The 19,031-nt window shown below is 38.5% G+C and overlaps 1 pseudogene; it reads left to right on the top strand.

Moving 5' to 3' along the window:
- The first annotated feature begins 16,747 nt into the window (after positions 1–16,747).
- On the top strand, positions 16,748–16,919 carry LOC119545019 (annotated as a pseudogene).
- Positions 16,920–19,031: the final 2,112 nt, after the last annotated feature.

Below are 19,031 nucleotides of genomic sequence, written 5' to 3'. Positions count from 1 at the left end.
AAATGAGAGGGGGCATTACTTGAATCCTAAAGAAATTTAAAAAATTATAAGAGGATACTATGCACAACTGTATGCCAACAAACTAGATAATTTAGATGAAATGGATAATTTCCTGGAAACACATGAATAGCCTAGACTGACCAGAGAAAATATAGACCTCATCAAACCAATTACAAGCAAATAAATCCAATCAGTCATCAGAAACCTTCCTACAAATAGAAGTCCACAGCCAGATGACTTCACAAGGGAATTCTACTAAACTTTCCAGAAAGAACTGACACCAACCTTAATCTCTTTCAAAAAATTGAAGAAAACTTAACTCATTTTATGAAGCCAACATCACTGTTATACCAAAACCAGGTAAAGATGCTACAAAAAAAGGAAAACTACAGGCCAATCTCCCTCATGAATATAGACACAAAAATTCTCAATAAAATACTTGCAAATCGAATCCAAAGACACGTTAAAAAAATCATACACCATGACCAAGTGGATTTCATTCCAGGCATACAAGGGTAGTTCAGCATAAGAAAATCAATCAATGTAATGCAACACATTAACAAATCAAAAGGGAAAAATCAAATGATCATCTCAATAGATGCTGAAAAAGCATTCAACAAAAGTCAGCATCTTTTTTTCAATAAAAACACTTCAAAAGGTAGGAATTTAAGGAAACTTCCTCATTATGATTAAGGACATATATGAGAAAACCCACAGCCAGCATAATACTCAATGGCAAGAGACTGAAAGCCTTCTCTCTAAGATCAGGAATGAGACAAGGATGCCTGCTGTCACCACTATTATTCAACATTGTGCTAGAAGTTCTAGTCAGAGCAATCTTACAAGACAAAGAAATAAAAGACATCCAAATTGGAAAGGAAGAAGTAAAACTGTCATTATTTGCAGATGATATGATCTTATATTTGGAAAACACTGAGGAATCGATGACACAGCCACTTGGGCTAATAAACAAATTTAGGAAAGTGGTGGGATACAAGATTAATGTACATAAGTCAGTAATGTTCCTATACACTAGAAATCACTTAACTGAAGAGACACCCAAGAAAAAGATTCCATTCTCAATAGCAACTAAAAAAACAAAGTACCTAGGAATAAACTTAACCAAGGATGTAAAAGACCTCTACACTGAAAATTACATAACTTTACTAAAATAATAAAAGGGGACCCAAAGAGATAGAAAGATATTCCATGTTCATGGATAGGAAGGCTAAATGTTGTTAAGATGTTAATCCTACCCAAACTGATCTACAGATTCAATGCAATTCCAATCAAAATTCCAACAACCTAATTTGAAGATTTGGAAAAGCTAGTTATCAAATTTATTTGGAAGGGAAAGATGCCTCAAGTTGCTAAAAAACCTTCTAAAAAAGAAAAATGAAGTGGGAGGACTTACATTTTCTGATTTTGAAGCCTACTATAAAGTCATAGTAGTAAAAACAGCATGGTATTGGCACCAAGATAGACCTATTGATCAATGGAATCAAATTGAGAATTTGGAAATAGACTCCCAGATCTACAGTTGATTATTTCTGTTAAGGCCCTCAAATCCACTGAACTCGGACAGAACAGTCTCTTCAACAAATGGGGCTGGGAGAACTGGATATCCATATCCAAAAGAATGAAAAAGGACACCTACCTCACACCATCTACAAAAATTAACTCAAAGTGGATCAAAGACCTCAATATAAGAGACAGTACCATAAAACTCCTAGAAGATAATGAAGGGAAACATCTTCAAGACCTAGTATTAGGAGGTCTCTTCTTAGGCCTTACACCCAAAGCACAAGCAATGAAAGAAAAAAAAAAATAGATAAATGGGAACTCCTCAAAATCAAAAGTTGTTTTTTTTTTTTTACCTCAAAGGAATTTGTCAAAAATACGAAGAGGCAGCCAATGTAATGGGACAAGATATTTGGAAACCATGTATCTGATAAAAGCCTGATATCTTGCATATATGAAGAAATCCTACAACTCGACAACAATAGTACAAACAGCCCAATTATAAAGTGGGCAAAAGATATGAAAAGACATTTCTCCCAAGAGAATAAAAAACACATGAAAAAAATTTCATCTTCACTAGCTATTAGGGAGACACAAATCAAGAACACAATGAGATATCATCTCACACCAATAAGAATGGCTGCCATTAAACAAAAAGGAAACTACAAATGCTGGAGAGGATGTGGAGAAATTAGAACTCTTATCATTGCTGGTGGGACTGTATAATGGTACAGCCACTGTGGAAGACAGTTTGGCTGTTCCTCAGAAAACTAGATATCAAATTACCCTACAATCCAGCAATTTCACTTCTAGGTATATACCCAGAAGATCTGAAAACAGTGACACAAACAGATATTTGCACACTGATGTTCATAGCAGCATTGTTCAAAATTGCTAAGAGATGGAAACAATCCAAATATCCTTCAACAGATTAGTGGATAAACAAAATGTGGTACATACACATACGATGGAATACTATGCAGCAGTAAGAAGGACGAGGTTGTGAAACATATTACTACATGGATGAACCTTGAGGACATAATGCTGAGTGAAATAAGCCAGACATGAAAGGAGAGATATTGTATGTTACCACTAATGTGAACACCAGAAAAAATGTAAAGTAAGTGTCTTACAATGTAGAATATAGAGGACCTAGAGACAGAAATCAGAAACCAGAATAACAATGATAATCTAGTATGTACAGATATGATAATGAGGGTGAACTTAATGGTATGGGAATGGTCAGGTGTGACTATGGCTCTTTAATGGGATTATAAGTATCAGTGACGCATTGAAGGCAAACATGTTCTTAAATGATTGTTTAAAGGCATGTAACCCACAGAGTAGCACCACAAACCTAACTAAGTATTAGCAATGATATACTTATAAGGTGTGACACTGGTGCAGGGTGTTAACAACACAGTGGTATATGGAAAAAATACCCATTACAGATTAATGACTATATTTAATAGCAATATCTTATCAACTCTACACTAACACTAGAGATGAATAATTAGCAGCTGATAAGAGCTCTGTATGATGATTGTACAATTAAGTAAAGATAATGTAAGAACTTGACCATTTATCTTGGGATAGAATATATATTAAGTGAAATTAGGAACCCACTGCTTAATAAATCAAGCCCTCAACTTGAGGCTTGCTCTTGTGAAACTTAGGGCTGTAAATGGGAGGCTGAACTTTCCTATAATTATGCCTAAAGGGCACCTCCAGGGAACCTCTTTTGTTACTCAGATGTGGCCTTTCCCTCTCTAAGCCCAAGTTGGCAAATAAATTCATTAACTTCTCCCCCATGAGGGACTTGACTCCCAGGAGAATTATATCTCCCTGGCAATGTGGGACATAATTCTCAGGAATGAGCCTGGTCTTGGAAGTGAGGGATTGAAAATGCCCACTTGACCAAAGGGGGGAATAAAGAAAGGTAACAAGCTGAGGTCCCAGTGGCTGAGAGATCCCAAATGGAGTGGAGAGGCTATCCTGGAGTTTTGTCTTATGCAAGCTCCAGCTAGACATCCCAAATGGCCACAGTATGCCGTGCCCTTACCGAAAGTAGTCCCCAAATACCTAGGTCCCTACCTGAGATTCTATAAAAGATTCACTCACTAAGTTTTATCTCTCAGATACTTAAATCTACCACAGCGTTCCTATGCCAGACAAGTCCTAAAACCCAGAGGCAACAGCCTATAAGAACAACAATCAGATGCAGCCCCCTTCCCCATACAGTCGACACCCCCTTTTAATATGAACACGTCAGTGGGCTCACTGTCTAGACACCCTTGAAGATGGAGAAGGAGATTAAGTAAGAGGAAGGGGTAGTAACAAACAAGGTAAGATTTAACAAAGGTCTATGAACACTGAAACTTTATATATATATATAGACTCTGGGGTGTTGGAATAGCCGGAAGGAGGGTAATTGGAAGGACGGTAATGACATGGTGGAACTGTAACCTGTAACATCCTTTGAAATTTTCTCTACAGCTATTCATTGAATTGTGCTTTAAAAAATCTTCACCTTTCTGTGTATGCCCTATATTGCATAATAAGGAAAGAACTTAAACTGTGGAACTGTAACTCATAACAGTTTTTGAAATTACCTATATAACTGCTTGTTGAGCTGTGCTTCGAAAGTTAACACCATTCTGTATGTATGTTATATTTTACAATAATGGAAATGGCTGAAATTGTGGAATTGTGACCCATGACATTCTTTGAAATATGCTGTCTAACTATTTGTTAAATTGTACTTTGAAAATTTTCACTGTTATGTATATATGTTAAAGTTTACAATAAAAATGCATTAAAAATATCATGATTATAAGTCAACTGTCTTTGCATGAGCATTAAAAGAGGATCCCAATTCTTTTATTTTTCTGGAATGTAGTTATGGTGGACATGGCTTGAAGTAATCAATTATGAACTTTGGCTGGGAAACATTCTTATTATTCAGAGACACTGGCTATAATAGCATTTGTTGAAATGGAATTTCCATTCTTTTGTTACTTTTTAAATTGCTGCATCAATTAGCTCTCTAAGGAGATGATTTTATTGATGTCTAGTGAACTCACAGGAAGTTAGGAATAGAATATTTAAATATTTTGACTAAGTTTTTTTTACCCCAAATTAAATTTTATTTGGGAGAAAGAGATTTCCAAGAGTTACTTTATTTTTATTTATGAGCATAATTAATTAGGTTCTTTGGTACTCAGGAACATTTTAACGCTTTCTAAGTAAGACTGGAACTTGAGATGGGGCATATATATTATTGTTGATTTACCAAGAAGTAAATCTGAAATACATAAAAGCCCTAGGAAATTTCTCCAGATTCTCCTAAGTGTCAGTATATGACATGATTAATAGCTTGCCCTCATGTGTCTGCTTCTTCAAGCTACTCTACTTGGAATGAGACATAGAACCAACCCCAATACAAGAGAAGCTATTTCTAGCTTCAGTCTGGAAATGTGACTTCTCCATATAACTGTGGTGAAATCAGAGAATATACCAGACTTCTCCTCAAACCACTAATTAAGTTATATTCCTGTTCACTCAGTTTTTATGTTTTGTTGTTCAGGTAGATGAAAGCAACAGCAAAGGCTGGGTTATGTTGCAGTAACTACAATGCCAAAACTTTAGGGCTGAAGCAATAAGATTTGATTCTGGTTCACTCCGTTTGTCCTTCATGGGTCGGTAGGAACATTTGGCTCATTGTAGCCTTTGAACCCAGGCTGACTTTGTAGCTACCATCTTGCACATTGCCAGTCACTATGTCAAAAAGTCCCACATCCCCATCCAACCAAAAATGGGCCAAGCAGTGCAATTCTTCCCTTTGCCAGGAAGAGAGCAAGAGAGTTGGCAAATCACACTAATAACTATGTAGCAGAGAAATTGCATTACTGAGTGCCTATTATGTACCAACCATGTGCCATATCACTTATGTTATCTAATTCCCACAACAAAGTTTGATTTTGTTTAACTTCAATTTTCAGTTGAGAAATCTCAGGCTTAGACAGATCAAGGAATTTGTCCAGGAGCCCTATCTAATATGCAAATTTGATTTCAGTTTCATCTGATTCCAAAACCCATGCTTTTTCCATTATTCATTCCCCTAAGCCTCTTAGTATAACATGGTTAGCTACTCATCCTCGGAACCTTAGTGGGTGGAGCAGTATAGAGAGTGGGGGAAAGGATTTATTGTTAGCAAATACTTCACAAAAACGATAACAAGTAGCATTAACAAATTGTTCACAAAGCTAGATGGTCCAGACTTCCTTGGCCATGTTACTATGATGAGCTAACTTACCCAAGGATTCCAAATTGAACCCCACAAAGACAGAAATGAAAGTGACTAAAATGGGATAATGGAGTAGGGGATAATAGGGATACCAAGTAGGACAGACAATATAATAAATCTGAGAGGCAGCATTAAGCTATTTCCGTTCATCAAAAGCCTTCAAGCGATCACTTCAGAAAGTCTCCTATTACTCAGGATGCTACCCAATTGCTTTAAAGAGCTGTCTTTGCTATTATATTTCCACCTTAAATCCCTAAAGAGTTGTTCATAATTTTGAGAAGTTCATTAAAAGCATTTCATATATATTTTTTATTACTGCTCTAAATATACTAGGTCTGACCAAGATTCACATTTTGAAATGAATCATGCGCTCAAGCACACCAGTCAGACTGAGCCTACCTCGAGGTCTCGGGGAGAACACGGTTATATAGACCTGCATCTACATAACCTGCATCTACGATTCATGTAATTTTCAGCAAGGAAAAGATGATCCTTTAATTTTTCAAAATAGTTTTTACACTGTGTCTCATTTCTACAAAATAGCTAACCTAAGACATTAGGTATGAAACCATGGTTGAAGATGCTGATATAACATACTGCAATTTTAATTTCTCTAAGCACATGCTCAAAAACTTGTAAACCTGAAGGAATAAAGGTAACTGTTTTGAAGACTTTACCTAAAAATTCTTGTGATACTGTGCTACATGTAAAAGGCAGTCTATAAACTTTTAAAGCACTGTTAGTGGTTTTAGAGCTGCTAGGTAGGCAGTACACACTGGCTTCCAAATGCAATGTGCTCTGACATGTCAATGCCTTGCCTTACCTCTGATTAGATCTATTTTAGCAGGACTTGTGTTCAAATTATGGATTATAGATGATTTTTCCCCTACACCTCAGTTTTTCTTTAGTATTATTTTTGTAATACTTTTAAAAAAATTATTGTGGTACTATATACGCAACATAAAATTTTCCATTTTAACCACTTTCATGGGCACCATTCAGTGATATCATGTTCACAATTTTATGTTACCATTACCACTGAACATTAACAAAACTTTTTCTTTCCTCCAAACTGAAACTCTGTACTCATTAAGCAAAAACTCCCCATCTCCCCCACCCCCTAATCTACTTTCTGTCTCTATGGATTTGCTTTTTCTAGATATTTCATATGAGTGAAATCATACAAGATTTGTTCCTTTTGTGTCTGTTCTTTTATTCACTCAACTTGATATCTTCAGGGTTCATCCTTGTAGCATGTATCAGAACTTCACTCCTTTTATTTTTCAACCATAATTGAATAATAATCCATTGTTTGTGTATATCACATTATGTCTACAATTCATCTGTTGATGGACACTTGGGTTGCCCTTTTGTAATACTTTTATAATAAAATAGTTTTGAACTTCATAAGAGTATTTACAAGATGAGTTGAGGTACTTCAGATTGCATGCTTCTATATTCTTATAGATCTTTAAAATAGAGATAACTATGAAGATAAGAGTATCAAAGTTCAAGCTCACATACTATTCTTAAAATAATCAGTAAGGCATGGAAGTAAAAACTCAATTTTAAGAGGAATGTCCTAGAGTTGAGGGTCAACCCCTTCTTAAAACAGTCAAAATTTAAGTCACCTGAATAAATAGAGAAAAAAGAAGGAAAGGGCAATCTGAACTCTGCAACCTCTTATATTTAAAAGAAGAAACAGAAAAGGTAACTCCAATTGACCCTTTGTGTTTTATGGGTTTTGCATCTCTGGGAAGGTTAAGATGACAGCCCGTTCTAAACACATGTCCATTTACATTAGCAGCCATTCTGTGGGTGACTTAAGTGCATATTTGAAACATTCCAACAGAGAAACAAAAAAGACATCAAAGGACCAAATAAATCCACACAAGCATGGGAATGTCAGAGCCAGTTTATTTGGACTTTTTCTCACCCTTATTTGCCCACCGCAACCCCAAAAAAATCATAAAACAGTTAGTACCCAGAAGACTGATTTCCATAGAAAGCAGTGCAGATCTTGACTCTCTTTGGGAAAAGTTGTAGGGGATACTTTGACTGCATTAGCAAGGGGAATGGGGGTTGAGGGACGTGAGAGGGAGGATTGCTTTATTCACACTAACATTTTTAAGTGAGGCAAATAGGTGTCAGATTCCTGCCTGAACACTAAGTAAGTCTGGATGCTGAAAATGCACAGGAACAGGCTGAGCGTGGTTTTTATTCTTCTTGGGTACTATCTGGGTGGCTAGTTGGAAGGACTGTGACTGCAATGGCCTGAACGCCCCAACTTGGTTTGATGATGTAATTCAAGGAGAACAATTATTTTAACTTTTCAGACATTCGGTCTAGGTTTAGGTTCTTCTGTCTTAGCCTAACATTCTCTTTTTAATGATTTTTTCCCCTTCTTCTGTTATACTCCTTACTCCCTTGATGGTATCATTACATATGGAAAATTGCAGATGTTTAATTTATATAACAGGCAAGATTAACATTCACTTTGAAAGAATCTGGTATATGGATAAAATCCATATAACAGCATATATAATACTCACACAAGGAACTCTGGGCCCCTTAACTTTACTAAGAGCTAAAGAATGTTTTTAAGTGGAGAGGAAGAAATGATGGGAATATTCGCTGCAGGATGCAGACATCAGTCCCCTGGTGCCATTAGCTCAACAGGAATTAAATGTAACTATGAACAGGGGAAGTCATTAAGTAAATGGTATTTTCTAGGAAGTCCTTACTCTGTAACCCGGCTAGACTGATTTGTTGGGCTTGCTGAAGGATTGCAGAGATAAAATAGTTGTGGAGAAGAGAAGAAATGATGGGTGCTAAAGGCAAATTCTCAAGTCCTAATGGGTGTGAATGCAGCAGGGGAAGCCTCTGGAGGTGAGGAGAAAGAAGCAGATGTTAAATCCGTAACTTTTTTGACTGGAGTCTTAACTAGTGGCTTTACCATTATCAATACTGCAAGTTTAAATACTTGGTTCTCCAAGGGAAAAAAATCAGAAAGGGGTTCTTTGTCCTTTGTTAACACCAGCATAAATGCCCTTGGGTGGTTTCTTCCTCTGCAAGTCAGGGATGACCAGGTAATATTTAGTTAGAAAAATGAATAATAATTGATGGCTGGCAATATCTTATGTTTCATATCACTCAGAGCAGATATTTTTGTTTTTTGGGGACTGTTTCTATAAATATATATGTGCAGTCACCACTACTAGTCTCTGAAAGAGTTTCTTACATGTTTTTTAAAATATATATTATTTTTTCTAGTTCCAGCAAATGATGAACTAGTACTTTTCCTTAAAGAATGCCCTTTTTATAATTTTAAATTTTTAATTAAAAAATTACAAATGCCAATTATAAAAATACAATGAGGAATATAAAAAGAAAAAAAGAAAACTGTCCTCCCTCACTCTCCTCCTGTTCCTATTTGTCTAGTTATCTATCGCTTGCTGCATTACAAATTATCCCCACAATTCAGTGGATTAAAACAACAATAAACATTTATTATTTCCCTTAGTTTGTGGGTCAGGAATCCACAGTGGCTTGGCTGGGGGCTCAGTCTCTCATGAGGCTGCAGTTGAGATGTCAGCTAGGGCTGCTGTCATTTGCAGGCTTGACTGGGGCTGCTGGATCCATTGCCTAGGAGGCTCACATGCTTGGCAAGTTAGTGCAGGTGGTTGGCAAGAGGCTTCATTCTTTGCCACATGGACCTCTCCATAGCTTCCCCCAGAGGCTGGACAGCAAGAAGGAAGACAGATGTCTTTTATGACCTAATACTGGAAACCACACTCATACTAAATCCAGCCCACACTCAAAGGGAGAGGAATTGAGCTTCGCTTTTAGGAGAGAGGAGTATTGAAGAATTCGTGGACATATTTTAAACCACCATGATGTGCCTGCTCTTTAAAGGTAACTACTCTTAATATATTAGTCTATAACTTTCTAGACTTTTTTCTATGCATATACAAAAATATATAATATAAATACATATGCATGTATATATATTGCATACATATATTTAACTTATTTATTTTTCATTTAAAAAAACCTTAAAAAAATATTATGACTATTATTTTGCAACTTTTTATTCATTAAATAATTTAAGGACATCCTTCCTCCCCTATCATGTCTCTTGTTCTTTTTAATGGGTGAATAGCATTTCATTATATTATTCACCCATTTTATTGAATCATTTCCCTAAAGATCTACATTTGGGCTGTTTCTAATTTTTTATTATGAATAATTCTGCAGTGAACTTCCATGTACATAAAACCCTAACTATTCATGTATTTTTGTATGACACACTTTTGTCTCTCAAAACATCACTGCATTTAAAGTCTATTTTATCTGAGATTAATATTGCTACACCTGCTTTCTTTTGGCTGTAGCTTGCATGAAATATTTTTTTCCATCCTTTCACTTTCAATTTCTTTGTGTCCCTGTGTCTAAGATGAGTCTCTTGTATGCAACATATTGATGGTTCATTTTTTCTGATCCATTCTGCGAATCTATATCTTTTAATTGGGGAGTTTAATCCATTTACATTCAACGTTATAACCGTGAAGGCATTTCTTTAATCAGCCATCTTATCCTTTGGTTCATGTTTGTCATATATATTTTTCCCCTCTCTCTCTATTAATATCCTTTAATGTACCCATACCGAATATCTTTAGTACTGAACCTTTCTCCAAGTCTCTCTGCCCCTTCTTTGTTTCTCTGTCTGGAGGGCTCCCTTTAGTATCTCCAGTAGGGCAGGTCTCTTGTTAGCAAATTCTCTCAGCATTTGTTTGTGTGTGAAAAATTTAAGCTCTCCCTCAAATTTGAAGGAGACCTTTGCTGGATAAAGTATTCTTGGTTGGAAATTTTTCTCACTCAGAATTTTAAATATATCGTGCCACTGCCTTCTCGCCTCCATGGTGGCTGCTGAGTAGTCACTACTTAGTCTTATGCTGTTTCCTTTGTATGTGGTGAATTACTTTTCTCTTGCTGCTTTCAGAACTTGCTCCTTCTCTTCCATGTTTGACAGTGTGATCAGAATATGTCTCGGAGTGGGTTTATTTGGATTTATTCTATTTGGAGTTCGCTGAGCATTTATGATTTGTGTATTTATGTTGTTTAGAAGATTTGGGAAGTTTTCCCCAACTATTTCTTTGAATACTCTTCCTAGACCTTTACCCTTTTCTTCCCCTTCTGGGACACCAATGAGTCTTAAGTTTGGACGTTTTATATTATCTATCATATCCCTAAGGTCCGTTTCGATTTTTTCAATTTTTTTCCCCATTCTTTCTTTTATACTTTCATTTTCCATTCTGTCATCTTCCAGGTCACTGATTCGTTGTTCAACTTCCTCTAGTCTTGTACTGTGAGTGTCCAGAATCTTTTTAATTTGGTCAACAGTTTCTTTAATTTCCATAAGATCATCTATTTTTTTATTTAGTCTGCAATGTCTTCTTTATGCTCTTCTAGGGTCTTCTTGATTTCCTTTATCTCCCGTACTATGGTCTCATTGTTCATCTTTAGTTCTTTGAGTAGCTGCTCTAGGTGCTGTGTCTCTTCTGAGCTTTTGATTTGGGTGCTTGGGCTTGGGTTATCCATATCGTCTGGTTTTTTCATATGCTTTATAATTTTCTGTTGTTTTTGGCCTCTTGGCATTTGCTGAACTTGATAGGGTTCTTTTAGGATTTGTAGACCAATTGAAGTCCTTATCTCTAATTTATCAGATCTACAGCTTCGTGGAGTACACTTTCTCTAACTAACCAGCAGGTGGCGTCCACGAGCCACCTGTTCTCCACAAGCCAGTTCTCCCCTGCTTTGCCTTTGTGGTGAGTGGGGGAGTGAGTCTTGTGGGGTCCAATTGGAGTACCAAGCTTGCGTGTGTAGTTGGTGTTGCCCGCCCTGTATATGGGGCGTGTTTCTGGGCAGTCAGGGAGGGGGGTGGCTCTAACAATCAAATCTCCCTGGTGATCCTGGAGTTTTAAAGCTGTTGCAATAGTCTAATCCTTCAGTTCAGTCCTGCCACAGTTTGTCTCTGCCACTGACCCACAAGTCCTTGGTATTGGTGTATGGCTCCTGAGACTTGCAAGTGGGTCCTTCTTCCAGGCCATGCACCCCCTGGTCCTCTGTTGAGGGATGACTGTGCTATGTCACAGGTGAGTGCCGTCCCCCCAGGGCGGTTCTGGGCTGCTGGGCTGTGTAGGGAGGCTCCCAGTCTGCTCAAATGATGGCTGAATGGGGCTTTGTTAATTCACACTGCTCCACCTTCCCAACTGTGGGACAATCAGCTCAGGTTGCAGGGAAGGCTAATGTCCATGCCCAGTTTTGTGGTATGTGCCTGTTATTTGAAGCACTTCCGTCACACTGGGTTGTGTGGGGCAGCTCTGGGCTATGGGGCTGGAGATGGGCAGGAGTGTTTCCTGTCTACCAGGATGATGGCTGTGAGCGGACACCCCCCTTTTCTTGGGAAGTTGTGGTGTTTAGTGAATATTCTCAGCCAGTGGATTATTGCCTTTTGTCTCAGAGCTCTCTTAGTTCTGCTCTTGTCTTGACCTGCCCAAATTGCAAGTCTTTGAAGCTTTCTGTATTGGGCTTCTTAGAGTAATTGTTTTAGAAAAAGAAAAAAGGATTAAAAAAAAAAAAAAAAGGGCCCTCCTCAGAGATCTAATGGGTTATTGAAATGCTAAGAGACAAAGCAATTAGGGCCATTAAGGAAAGGTCCACAGGGCAGAGAGATCAGCTTTTCTTCGGGATTTGCATATGAGCCTCAGGGCCTGAGCTCTGCCCTTCCCCTTTCTATGTTCACCAAACTCCAAAAATCCTCCGCTTTTATTTTGGAGTTTTTTGTGCTGTTTTTTTCTATGTCTGTCTCCTCTCTGCTGGGCTGGCTGTTCTCAGATTCTCTGGTGTCTGGTCTCAGTCTATCTATGGTTGGAGTTTGGATCAGTAGAATGAGTTTCCGATAAGGGCTGCCACTGCAGTTCTCCCTTCTCCTTCCCGGAGCTGACAGCCCCTCCTCCCACGGGACTGAGCCTGGCAGGGAAGGGTGCGGGTCCCCTGGCTGCAAAAACTTACAGATTTCACTGATCTCAGCAGTTCCACATTTTCATGAGTGTTGTATGAAGTATGCCCAAAGTCAGATTGCTCTGTGGTATCCAGTCCACGCAGTTCCTGGCTTTCTACCTACTTTCCTGGAGGAGTAACTAAAACATACAGCTCACTAGTCCGCCATCTTGCCCCGCCCCCCTGTATGATACACTTTTATAAGTGGAAATGCTGTATCAGAACAGTTCTACTTTTACTATTTTGATAAGTTCTTTCAAACTTCCCTCTCAAAGTGCAACAACATTAATTCATTCATTACATTGGTTAGGGTAGGCTAAGCTGAAGTAATAAATAGAACTAAAAATTTTTCCATGGCTAAGCCAATAAAACTTATGTCTTTCTTCTGAAACAGTCCATGGCAGTTTTCCCCTGTTGGCATGGTATGGCCAGTGTGCATGGATGGGTTGTGCCCACATAGCTCTCCCATCCACACAGTCCTTCAGGGATCCAGGCTGGTAGCATCTCTGCCATCTTTATGATGGTCCAAGGTGACTCTGGTTGTAATTATTACTTTATTGTGGCTTTAGCAAGATGCTCAAACTTAGGATAGCCTCAACTGGCTCTTTGAAAAGTGGAAATAATTAGATATCCCCTATCTATTTCATAGGACTGTTGGGAGAATGAAATAAAATATTGTAAGTTTTACAGCATTGCACAATGCATGTAAAACTTCTAACAAAGCCCCTGGAATATAATACATGCTCTATCAACAGTGGTTTAACAGGATAGTGTACAGTGTCCAGTACCATTCTTAGCTCAGGGCACTGCCAGGCATTGGGTTTCTCTGCAGGGCTTGCTGAGAATGCTGTCAGAAGAGCTAGTAAGTCCACCTATACACCTGTCCAGAAGGCCTGGAGTAAAGAAGGGGGGACTTCTTGGGGAGGAAAGGCTGCCAAGTTATTGGGGAGAGCTATTTCCTCTTCTCATCCATGTGAAAGGAGGAGAAAAAGTACTTCCTCTTCCTGAAGCATAGGTAGTGGAGCCCCATGACAGAGAGAAAGAGTGACTGTGTGTGTGTGTCTGTGCGTATAATGCACCAACTCCCCCTCCAATGAGTCAGGGACGTGTCATAATCTCCAGAGTGAAGACTGCCAGTGACAGAATGAGCAGAGATCCCACTGATACAGATGGTCTTTTTCTTTTTTAAAGTTTTCTCTAAAGCTAAAATTTTTAAATTAAAAAGTCTATTTAATTTTTTCTTTTAAAAAAAACCCTTTTATTGTAAAGTGTAGCACACAGACAAATTCATTAACATAAATGTGTAGCTTAATGAGTTATAAAGCCAATATCAATAAATAAAATATTGCCAGCATCCCAGTGTCCTTTCCCAATCAGAAAACCCTCCTTCCCCCCAAAGGTAATCACAGCCTGACCTTTACAATAATTACTCTCTCTCTCTCTCTCTTTTTTTCTTTAAACTTTTTTCACCTAAGTATGCACCACAAAGCATCATACTTTAGTATTGCTTGTTTTGGGGTTTTATATAAATAGAATGTTACAGTATTAGTAAACATCAATTTATCTATCTATGCTACTGTTGATGGACATTTGGGTTGTCTCTAGTTTGGGGCTATTTTTAATGTGCTGCTATTAATATTCTTGTATATGACCCCTGGTGTATATGTATACACATTTCTTAGAGTATATATTTTGGAATGGAATTGTTGGGCAGTGGAGTATGAGAATTCTTGACTCAACTACAGAATGTTTTCCAAGTGGTTGTACCAATGTGCATTTCCACCAGCAGCTCAGGAAAATTCTCCTTGCTCTACATCTAAAACAATGATTCTTCATTCCGAGCTTTGAATATCTATATGCAAGAGGGCTATTCTTTTTTAAAAAAGAAAAAGAAATAATAATCATGGTAGAATTAACAGGTTGCTCTTTTTTAATGTCTTTACATGACAAAACAAAGATCTAATATCTCCATTCAGGCCCTAATTTTTTTCCCCCTAAAATTCCACTGGACCATGAAATTTCAAGTGATGGAATCCATTATCCTAGAGAACATGAATTAGATTATTGCCTTTCTCTCTTTTTTAACACTAAAAACCACCTAATACATATGGTAGCTAGCATCCAAGATGGCACCCAATGAATCTCTTCTTTTAGTGTTGATACCTTTGTGTAGACCTCCCCCATACTAGAATAAGGGTATGTTTTGTGACCAATGGAAGTGACAGTGTATGAATTCCCAAGCCAGGTCAGAAAATACATTGCTGCTCTAACACTCTAGGGGAAGCAAGTCACCATGTTAAGAGGATGCTCAAGCAGCCCTGTGGACAGGCCTACATTGGAAAGAACCAACTTACAAACACCACCTTGCTAACTAGGTGAATGAATCATCTTGGAAGCAGAACTTTTAGCCCCAGTCAAGCCTTCAGATGATTCCAATCCCTCAGCCTTCGTGTTTTCCAGCTAGCACCCCAGAAATCTTGAAGCAGAGACAAGCCATCCCTCTGTTGGAATTCCTGACCCACAAGAAGCCATGAGTGAGAGAATACATGATTATTGTTCTAAACCACCGAGTTTTGGGATGATATGTTACACAGCAATAGATAACTAACAGAACATACAGGATCACTTAGTAAATATCCTTGCCCAAAATTTGAACCTGAAATTGATTATGCCCTTTGATTTAACAACAACTTTAAAAGAAGTAGAGGGGACAGAGGAATAGGTTAAACACACCATAGGGATGCACTCAGCAAAATCCAGAATATGGGAAATTCTACATAACAACTCAATTTCTTCAACAAATAAATCGAAAAAGAAAAAAAAAGGCAAGAAGAACTTATAAATTAGAAGAGACTTGTGAGGTGTGGTAGACTGTATTATTCCCAATATCATTGTACTTTCCTGTGGGAGGATTGTATTTTCTGCCTCATCACTGACGTCAGGTTTAGCAGTGTGATATGCTTTGACAAATGAAATGTGGGCACACTTGAAGGTTGCCACTTCTAAGGAGAAGATTTAAAAGTCATTGCGTGTTTCAACTGTTCCTCATTTCCATCTGCCAGGAAGTGGGTGTATCCCAAGTAGGGACATTTCTTTAGCCTGTGGCCAGGAGTGAAGAGGACGCAGGCCTGACTCATGGAAATTCACGTGAACAAAAAATAAACCTGAGTTGTGAGCTACTGCAGCACAGTCTAGTGTAATCTGATTTATACAAGAAATATTTCAACCAAATACAACATATAAACATTGTTAGGACCCTGATTTATGAGACAATTGGAGAAATGTGCGTATGAACTGGATATTTGATGATAATTAAGAAATTATTATTATTTAGGTGTATTTATGGTATTGTAATTATGTTTTTAAAAAAAAGAGTTCTTATGCTTCAGTACATGTGTCAGGAGTGAAGGTGGAGTAGGTAGGGACATAGACAAGATTGACTATGAGATGATGATTGTCAAAGCTGGGTGATGAGTACATGTCAGTTCATTATACTATTCTGTCCACTTTTGTTTATGTTTTATTATGGCAAGTTCCATAATAAAAAGTTAAAAAAAAATTTTGTTTACTTCAGTCCCAGAGTTGTCCCTTGTCTCCCAAAGAGTTACAGAAAATATAGGAGCCAGGAGGATGGAGCCGCCCAGTTAAGTTTATGCAAAGGAGGTGTTTGGATCAGGCCTCAGGAGGAAGACATGAAACTGATCATTTTCAGTGAGAAAGATGTTTCCCCAGGAGTGTTGTATCAGGTCAGGGCACTTATCAGGGATTCAGAGGAGGAAAGAGGTGTGGAAAGCCGTGGAGGTGTCAGCCTCCACCTCAAGCGTGAAAGGGAGGGGCGTGACTTGAGAAAATCTTGTTATCCCTTTTCAGTCTATTGGCTAAAATCAAATGTAGTCTGTTTTCTTATCAGGTCTGCTGCGTTCTTCGTCCATGAACAGGCATTAAGTTAATATCTGGAATTGAGAGATGGATCTATTCATACCATGAATCACCCTGGAATTGCAATACTTCCGGAAATGGTTGTTTTCTTTAATTCCCCGTGTCTCCTACAAAGTGCTCTAATTCACTATTCTTCTTCTTCTTTTTTAATTTTGAAATTTCAAACTTACAGGAAAGTTGCAAAAATATCTGTCACTCTTAATAGGCTCCAGACTGCATTTCCACCATTTGTACTGTAAGCATAGTGTTTCCTTTAAGTGGGAGCTCTTAAAGTAAGCTAGGCTCGAGCCATCTTGTCAGTGCCCTTGTTGGGGTACTAGACAAGAGGACCCCTATGGGGAGAACAGAAGGCAAGTGGAAGACCCAAGGAAGTGGGGAAGAGGCTGAGCACAGACCAGAACTGCATGCCAAGGGACTGTGCATCAGGACTTGTGCCCCATGGAGAGCCAGCATGGGCAGCCAGAGGAGGGGAGGAAGACATCTGGAGCTGGGGAGGCAGCAGCAACCTCTGCAGTAGGACCCACTGCCCCCATTGCCTGGAGTAACCAAATAAGGAGATCCTGCCTCACACTCTGTCCTCCAAACCCAGGGTGTTCCTGCCTAAGAAAGAGCAAGGGGACAGGTGTGTGAGGGCAGACACATCTCCCACCTCCACCTGTACCGGGGTGTCCTAGGGGTGGAGGTGGAGAGGAGAGAGCTTCAAATCTTGACATCAAAATTTATGTTGCTCTCTTTTTTGAGATTGAAGTTTAAAAAATGAATAGGACTAAGCATTCAAAATGGTACTGGGAAGTTATGGAATTGGAGAGCGTCATCCTTAAGATATTAAGGAAGTTCACTTTTCAGAGTAAAGCAGGGATTCCACCCCAGGGGGCATGTGGGCCAAGAGTTTCATGCTTACACCCCCCAGTGAATTGTGTTCATCCATTTCCCTACCAAAAAATAAGAGAAAAAAACCTTCGGTTCAGATTTTTGGTGATACACCATCTACTTCAAACTAGCCAAAGCCCATCTTTGACAATTGCCCTTCTTAATCTTTCCTCCCTTCTGCCTTCTCTCCCTTAACCCTGCAGAGAATCCATGCCCTCCTGCTGCCCTTTGTACAGTTAACTAGGGCCAAACTTATTGTACCATCGAGGACACTAAAAATAAATATCTATATTTTCTTTTAATATTTTGCCTACTGTGACCTACTTTTAGTTCAATTTCAAAAGCAAGAGGATGAGGTGTGTCCTAAATAAACATGTCTATGAACTGTTCCGCAGTGTTGGCTGTACAGATTTTGTGCCATAAACCAAAATTATTTCCTATAGCAAGCAAAAGTTTAAAAGATTTTCTTCATCAGCAAATTGGTATTTAATTTCTGAAATTCCACTTGCTTCATCAAAAATCTATTTATTACCCACTGATAATCCTGATATTGAAAAGCTCTAGTTAGTGTCACCTCTGATGTGGCTGAGTCAGATGTGGAATCACTTCCAACCCACCCACACATCTGAAAACACATTTTCAGCGATTATAAAATCAAGAGCTGTGAAGTTTCCTTGCAAACAGAGCATTTTATCAGCTGATGTTATTTTAATTAGTCATTTTTAATGAAGAACTTATGAATGTCCTTAGGTATTGGAGCCAAGAGCTGTGCTGTCACCTAAACAAAAATCAAGTTGCACTTTGAGGGTTTCACTGATATTAGGTGATTATTGTCTGTAATTTAAATACTTCAGCTTAGACAGCAAGATATACGTATGTGCTTTAAACGTTAGTTTTAATATCCACCCTAGGAGTTGCTAATTAACCTCTGAAGTGCCCTCATGGGGATGGTTGGTTAGCATTAAAGGACACTAATCTGGACTCAGGATTTTGAATCCATGGTTACTACAGCCCTTCAACTATTCCTATGCCTGAATCTATGCTAGAGAATTGATTAGTTAGCATCAGAGATATATTTTATAGGTTAAGTGAATGGTGCCTGAGGTCTATGTATGCATGGGCACCTTGCCCTTGAAGGAATCAAGTATAAACACAAGTGTAACCATGGGTGAGCCCGGAGAGAGCCCTAGCCCTGGGTGTTGGCTTAGTCCTGAGTGAGCCACTTAACGGAGGATTCTGTCATCCCCTGATCCAGCCAGAACTGTGGCTGAACTGAATGGTTGTGTCTGTTTCAAGTGAACATTCCATGAGAAGAACTGGTCAGAGGCAGGAG

The sequence above is a fragment of the Choloepus didactylus genome, chromosome 9 (genome assembly GCF_015220235.1).
Source record: "Choloepus didactylus isolate mChoDid1 chromosome 9, mChoDid1.pri, whole genome shotgun sequence".
NCBI lineage: Eukaryota > Metazoa > Chordata > Mammalia > Pilosa > Megalonychidae > Choloepus > Choloepus didactylus.
The sequence above is the reverse complement of the archived record's forward strand: the minus strand, read 5'-3'. Positions and strand labels throughout refer to the sequence as shown.